This window comes from Lottia gigantea (genome assembly GCF_000327385.1).
Source record: "Lottia gigantea unplaced genomic scaffold LOTGIsca_44, whole genome shotgun sequence".
Taxonomy (NCBI): domain Eukaryota; kingdom Metazoa; phylum Mollusca; class Gastropoda; family Lottiidae; genus Lottia; species Lottia gigantea.
In genome coordinates, this window is record NW_008709540.1 from 133032 (window position 1) to 141951 (window position 8920).

An 8920-nucleotide genomic window follows, 5' to 3' on the forward strand; every position below is an offset into this window, starting at 1 on the left:
CGTTAGTTGTATTTGTAAAACTCTGAATAATAATGTTTATATAGAATCAATTGTTAGTTGTATTTGTAAAACTCCAGCGCTGGGATTTTGTGATGCAAAATGGTGAATTACAAGAACTATAAGGTTTTTTTATGCAGTCCACTGAAATTGAAATTAAGACACATTTTTTTATTGGAGTTTTCATTTTGACCCAGTTAAATTTGATTAGCTAAAGTAGAGGTCATCAGGTTAATTCAAATGGTTATCGGGATGAATATTTTGTAGGGGATAGTTATATTAAAATGAAAGCTAATAAAAACGGAACGATAGTTTGGTCTCATTCTAACTAAACTGTGACACAGATGAATATATAACGATGCCCAATACCCTGGGTCACAAGTATCTTTTCCCAGAAAAACAATAGGTATGATTAATATTGTCATGATCTGTATTATCCATGGGTGTCTATAAAAAGGGGGAGAGAATGTCTCATCATGTGTCTGTAGATGGCAACTGGAGAAATTCACTGTTAACGTAAAGGGGATACCACGTGATATGAGGTCAGGAAACAAAACAAATGATCTACAGTGAGTGTAACGATAGCATTCAGCAACATATCTCGGTGAAAATGGCAGACATTTTTGTACCGGAAGTATGTCAATAATGTTATGTGATCATTTGATTCTGGTGATTTGAATAACAGACTGGTTGTGCAGGACTACAAGTGTTTGTAAACAAAGTCAATAAACACAAAACTTTCGAAGGATATGGATCCAAACTATTAATAAAATGTATCATTGGTAAAGCGATAGTCACAATAAAGCATGTAAGTATTCAGTAAATTCAGTAAGTGTCTGAATTATCCTCTGCAAGCTATAAGGCTAGGGACTACGTGGTCACGTGATTTTGATAATTGAAATATTACAGGCTGGTCGATTAGGACTACGGGTGTTTGTAAACAAAGTCAATGAAAACAAAACAATCGTAAGATATATATTCGAACTGATAATAAAATGTATCATGTATAACCAATAGTAACAATAAAACATTAAATGTATAAGTATGTGTTAGAATTAACTCTCCATCTCTAAATTTAAGGACTATATCCCTTGACAAATCACCGTTAAATACCGGAAGTAATGAGTCTCGTCCAAGAAAACACAACGGAACTCATTACTGAGTCAGATTCAGCTTTACGGAAACTGCCGAGAATTGCCGACTGGAAACATAAGAGTAGAGGAGAGTTCCCTAAAGTAATGACGTCAGAAAGAGGATTCCCCCACTTATGCACCTTGCAAGTAAACCGCCTCTATTCTATAGCTATTTTGACAGTTTGTCGACTGGTGTAGGAACAGAAAAACTAGGCCCTGTTATGAAGTAATTTTAAGCACCTTCGAAGGTGCAGTATTTTTAAAACTATTTATTTCAATCGGATCCGCCAAACCATGATATACAATATTTGAATATTTTTGTTGTTCATTCATACCATCATTATCCCCTTACACTAGTGGTTCCCAACCTATTTCAGCCTTCACACCCTGGAGCAATCACATGGACCTTTTACACCCCAAAAATTGGCTTCATCCACACTTGCAGCATGTGATAATGTGAGGTGCTATCTCAATTCAAAATAAAGTCTTCTCCTAAACCAGTTGCCCACACCCCTGATAACCTAGTCCCACACCCCAGGTTGGCATCCAGGGCCTTACACCATGTATGTTGCATCTGTATCTTTTAAACTAATCTCTCGTGGTTCATGTAAGACTGTGTGCTCAACTAAAAGTGGAACGGGTCACAAGATCACATGATCAGTGGGGTTTCTAGGAAAAATCAGGCGAGGGAACTAGCTAGTGCCACAATACTAATAAAACGAAAGTAAAAGTGATGGAAAACTCTAATTTACAGTCATCGCAGGTTTTTTAATCCACCATGTGGGCTAATGAAGACGGTATATTTATAAATGAAAACTTTAGATACGAGAGTTGACTAAAATTGATTATAACAACAGGAAATCAGGTAGAAATTTTATTAGGAGCCAGGTAGTCATTGCATCCAGTTCACGAGATTTTGTTGGAGCTTCTCGGATGATTTTCTCTAACCGAGTCGGGAACGCGATAATCTTGTCGTGAACATATATGAATTTTTTTAATACTTCTTACGAATGGAATATTTGTTTCGCACAATTTGGATGTTTCGTACCGTTTCTACAAAATTCCATGAATACGCTACAAGTAACTGATATCTGAGGCCCATACATAATTATCACACTTCAGTATTATACCCAAATAAGATTGGATGATCGGGACTGTTTCATTTAATAATAATGTGACCCACAAACACAGAGAATGTCTCTCGAGGACTATGAACCATCCAAGTGATACATAATGTCCAGAAACAGGCTTTCAAAACAACAATATATCGTTTATAAATTGCTCACACTTCAGTATTATAGTATTATAATTATTTCAACTCTTGGTATTTATAACCCACAGCCAGTGACATTGACCCTCGGGGACTATGAGTAACCTTAGAGACCCACATGTCCAACAACCGGCCTTCAAACATGTCACTAAATCGTGTATATAAGTCAAATTGCTCACACTTCAGTATTATAGTATTATAATTATTTCAACTCTTGGTATTATAACCCACAGCCAGTGACATTGACCCTCGGGGACTATGAGTAACCTTAGAGACCCACATGTCCAACAACCGGCCTTCAAACATGTCACTAAATCGTGTATATAAGTCAAATTGGTCACACTTTGGTATTATGCCTCTACTAAAACTGATGGTCAGAATTGTTTCAACTTTTGGTAATATAACCCATAGACACCGACAATTACTCTCAGAGACAATGAGTCATCTCAGTGACCCATTTGTCTAACAACGGACCTTCAAACATGCCACTTTATCGTGTATATAGCAAGTGTTGTAGTTTAAAATGAAAGTAGAGCTTTTTCTTAGAATTTTCTCAATGTTTTCCACGTATAGTACAAAGCGTCTAGTTAAATAATAACTTCCCTCTCTACAGCGCGTAGCTCACCGACAGTCTGTTCGAGTATTCTTCTCTCCGAGATTAGTGGTAGATTATTTGGTAAGTTTTGTGTTATCTAGAACATTTTTAGGAGACCGATTCCGCGTTTTAACGACAAGTTCAATAAAATCAAGATCTTTCAAGTCATTAGGACATGTTGCACACAGCTTGTCGACTTACTGCTTGTTACAAATGAAACAGTTTTACCGTAAACGAACGAATGTAAACGAACAGTTTACCTATAAGATAATAACCCGAACCGACACAATAATAAAGACGGTAATGTCTTGAGCCGTCGATAAAACCGAAGGCGTGAAAACCTTGTGTCAGTTATGATGTTTTAGGTAAACTGTTCGTCTACATTTAAATAGATTGTGGGTAAAATGTGTCAGTTGTACCAAGCAACAAGTTGACAGGTTGTGTGCCCCCACCCAACATACCCGTTAGGCTACGCCTCTGGCCTTAATTGAAAGTAAAGTAAAGTTGATATTAATTCTTTCGTCAACGAGCCGTCACGCAATAATAGCGCGCACTGATGATTGCCTAATATGGAAAGCGAAAGTAGAATTCCTCGAATAACGTATTCCCTGTGAACTTCATTTAGGAAATTGGTTGACAGTTAAAGTGATCTGTTTCTTGTATTTGTATTCTATCAACAACGGTACCAATCAAATTTATATTTGTTTATTTGGTATATTTATAACACACCGATAAACTGATGACTCTACTAGTAGACAAGACTGTCCTATAGCTAATATTGTTTATTTGGTATATTTATTACACACCAATAGACTGATGACTCTACTAGTAGACAAGACTGTCCTATAGCTAATATTGTTAATTTGGTATATTTATTACGCACCAATATACTGATGACTCTACTAGTAGACAAGACTGTCATATAGCTAATATTGTTAATTTGGTATATTTATTACGCACCAATATACTGATGACTCTACTAGTAGACAAGACTGTCCTATAACTAATATTGTTAATTTGGTATATTTATTACGCACCAATATACTGATGACTCAACTAGTAGACAAGACTGTCCTATAGCTAATATTGTTAATTTGGTATATTTATTACGCACCAATATACTGATGACTCTACTAGTAGACAAGACTGTCCTATAACTAATATTGTTAATTTGGTATATTTATTACGCACCAATATACTGATGACTCAACTAGTAGACAAGACTGTCCTATAGCTAATATTGTTAATTTGGTATATTTATTACACACCAATATACTGATGACTCTAATAGTAGACAAGTCTGTCCTATAGCTAATATTGTTTATTTGGTATATTTATAATACACCAATAGACTGATGACTCTACTGGTAGACAAGACTGTCCCATAGCTAATATTGTTAATTTGGTATATTTATTACGCACCAATATACTGATGACTCTACTAGTAGACAAGACTGTCCTATAGCTAATATTGTTTATTTGGTATATTTATTACACACCAATAGTCTGATGACTCTACTAGTAGACAAGACTGTCCTATAACTAATATTGTTTATTTGGTATATTTATTACACACCAATAGTCTGATGACTCTACTAGTAGACAAGACTGTCCTATAACTAATATTGTTTATTTGGTATATTTATTACACACCAATATACTGATGACTCTACTAGTAGACAAGACTGTCCTATAGCTAATATTGTTTATTTGGTATATTTATTACACACCAATATACTGATGACTCTATTAGTAGACAAGACTGTCCTATAACTAATATTGTTAATATGGTATATTTATTACACGCCAATATACTGATGACTCTACTGGTAGACAAGACTGTCCTATAACTAATATTGTTAATTTGGTATATTTATAACACATCAATAGACTGATGACTCTAATAGTAGACAAGACTGTCCTATAACTAATATTGTTAATATGGTATATTTATTACACACCAATATACTGATGACTCTACTGGTAGACTAGACTGTCCTATAGCTAATATTGTTAATTTGGTATATTTATAACACATCAATAGACTGATGACTCTACTAGTAGACAAGACTGTCCTATAACTAATATTGTTTATTTGGTATATTTATAACACATCAATAGACTGATGACTCTACTGGTAGACAAGACTGTCCTATAGCTAATATTGTTAATTTGGTATATTTATTACACACCAATAGTCTGATGACTCTAATAGTAGACAAGACTGTCCTATAGCTAATATTGTTAATTTGGTATATTTATTACACACCAATAGACTGATGACTCTAATAGTAGACAAGGCTGTCCTATAACTAATATTGTTAATTTGGTATATTTATAACACACCAATAGACTGATGACTCTAATAGTAGACAAGACTGTCCTATAGCTAATATTGTTAATTTGGTATATTTATTACGCACCAATATACTGATGACTCTACTAGTAGACAAGACTGTCCTATAACTAATATTGTTAATTTGGTATATTTATTACACACCAATAGACTGATGACTCTATTAGTAGACAAGACTGTTCTATAACTAATATTGTTTATTTGTATTCTATGTTTAGTGATATATTCCGGGAGTGTGCTAGTTCGTTCAAACTCCTTAACAGAAAAACAAAAATGGGTAAAAGACATTCTTGGTTTGATAATGAGTGTTGGATAGCGCGAGCAGAATCGAGAAAATTATTACGAACGTTTCATAGTTCAAATAACGACCCAGACAGACAAAATTATATAGACTCTAGAAACTATTACAAAGAACTATCAGAAAACAAGTCTAGGCAAGCATATACTAGCCTTTGTGACAAATTAAAAACTTGTTTTAGAACGAATGACCATAAAGCATTTTGGAATATTGTAAATCCATGGTCAGGATATCCCACTTACAAAATCTCTCAATTTGTAAGGGTAAACTTTACTGTGCCCTAATTGACCTTAAAGCAGCCTTCGATTCTGTGAGCAGATTGTCATTATTGTATAAGCTATGGAACATCAAAAAGCAAAATCAAGGGTCGAACGTTTAGGATTATCAAGAATATGTCTAGGGATGTTCAGGCATGTATAAGGTTGCAAGAAGGGAGAACTGATTTCTTTGATTGTGACTATGGTGTTCGCCAAGGGTGCCAGTTATCTCCGTTCTTATTTATATTTTTCATCAACGATGTTGTTGATGAGCTTGCTAATAATTATTCAAGAGGTATTAGTATTGGCACAATAGAATTATTCATGCTTATATTTGCAGATGACATCATATTATTATTTTGATATTACTGTACCGAGGCTACAAAGCCGACTAAGAGCTCTGGAGGCCTTTTGTGCAAAGTGGCAATTAAACATAAATACGAACAAAAGTTAGATAATGGTGTTCAGGAAAGGTGGTAAACTGAAACAATCGGAAAAGTTCTATCTTAATGGAAGTCAGTTGGAAACTTCATCCACTTATAAATATCTTGGGGTACACCTGTCTAGTTCGTGCTCGTGGTATGTAGCACAAAAGACATTATCACAACAGGCCTCCAAATTATTATTATTATTGAACGCAAATATTAGAAATTTTAACAATTTATCTATTGATGTTCAACTACATATATTTGATAGTAAAATACTACCAATTTTGACATATGGGTGTGATGTATGGGCATTTCATCCGTCACATGATGTTATACGTATTCATGATAGATTTTGTAGGACTGTCTTACACTTAGGTAGAAATTCACCAAATATTGTAGCTAGAGTTGAATTAGGTCGATAATCACTAAGGGTACACCTAAACTATAAACTAATTAGGTACTGGACTAGACTATTAAGCCAGACTGACAATAAGTTGTTAAATCACGTCTATAAATATCAATATGATTTAGCTGAAAAAGATATCTATTGTTGGTCATATCGTGTAAAACACCTGCTTTATGAGCATGGGTTTGGCTTTGTTTGGGAGACACAAAGTGTGGGGAATGGAAATTACTTTCTTAGGCAATATAAACAAAGATGTATCGATATAGATAGACAGAATTGGAATACTTCTATAGCATCCATATCTAAACTGGATTTATACTGTAATATCAAACAGTCGAATGCAATGGAACATTATCTAAATTGTGTACATATTAAGCCATATCGCATTGCTTTAAGTAAGTTTAGATGTTCAAATCATGATCTTATGATCGAAAAAGGGAGACAACTCCACTTAGAGAGACATGAAAGATTATGCCCTTTCTGTATCCGTCCAAGTATAGAAACAGAATACCATTTCTGTATGGATTGTCCTTATCATTACGATCTTAGAGTAAAATTAATTCCATCGTTCTTTATTAAATACCCAACATTTGGAAAATTGTATACTTTGTTACAAACTACCAATGATACTATTATAAATAACTTAACCAAGTGTTTTAAGCATGAAAAAAAGAAGTAACTTATTTTCTACTGTGAGACTATGAATCCTGTCAGAGTTGTAAATCATTTTTGCTCGCCTATATATGTTTATTGTCGTATATTACATGTTGATCCAGTTGCCATGTATTAATATAATATATAATAATAATAAAATGGGCCTGTGGCCCAAGTACCGAAATAAAGAGATTATTATTATCTTGTGCTTCTTTATCTATACCTATTTCAATATGTCTTATAACCAGTATACCTTATACGTATTATGATGATTTTCCCTGGGATTACATTTCTAGGATTTCAAACGACACCGTGATATAACATATATAATGATGTTTATTTTAAACTATGATTCAAATTGTTACTCATCATTTTCGATTTTAATTTCTTGTTTTTGTTTCGTTTAAATGAAAAATCAAATTTGTCTTATGTGAGCAACCGTATAATAAAATAATGATACAGTTGGGTGCTTTTCCCTGGGAATATCTTTCATAATTCAACATACTAACTTGAAAATTCAACATACTAGCTTGAAAATTCAACATACTAACTTGAACATACTAGCTTGAAAATTCAATACACTAACTTGAAAATTCAACATACTAACTTGAAAATTCAACATACTAACTTGAAAATTCAACATACTAACTTGAAAATTCAACATACTAGCTTGAAAATTCAACATACTAACTTAAAAATTCAACATACTAACTTGAAAATTCAACATACTAGCTTGAAAATTTAATATACTAACTTGAAAATTCAACATACTAGCTTGAAAATTCAATATACTAGCTTGAAAATTACATACTAAATTGAAAATTCAACATACTAACTTGAAAATTCAACATACTAACTTGAAAATTCAACATACTAACTTGAAAATTCAACATACTAGCTTGAAAATTTAATATACTAACTTGAAAATTCAACATACTAACTTGAAAATTCAATATACTAGCTTGAAAATTACATACTAACTTGAAAATTCAACATACTAGCTTGAAAATTCAATATACTAGCCTTAAAATTCAATATACTAGCTTGAAAATTCAACATACTAACTTGAAAATTCAACATACTAACTTGAAAATTCAACATACTAACTTGAAAATTCAACATACTAACTAGAAAATTCAACATACTAGCTTGAAAATTCAACATACTAGCTTGAAAATTCAACATACTAACTTGAAAATTCAATATACTAACTTGAAAATTCAACATACTAACTTGAAAATTCAACATACTAACTTGAACATACTAGCTTAAAAATTCAATACACTAACTTGAAAATTCAACATACTAACTTGAAAATTCAACATACTAACTTGAAAATTCAATATACTAACTTGAAAATTCAACATACTAACTTGAAAATTCAACATACTAACTTGAAGATTCAACATACTAACTTGAAAATTCAAGATACGAACTTGAAAATTCAACATACTAACTTGAAGATTCAACATACTAACTTGAAAATTCAAGATACGAACTTGAAAATTCAACATACTAACTGAAAA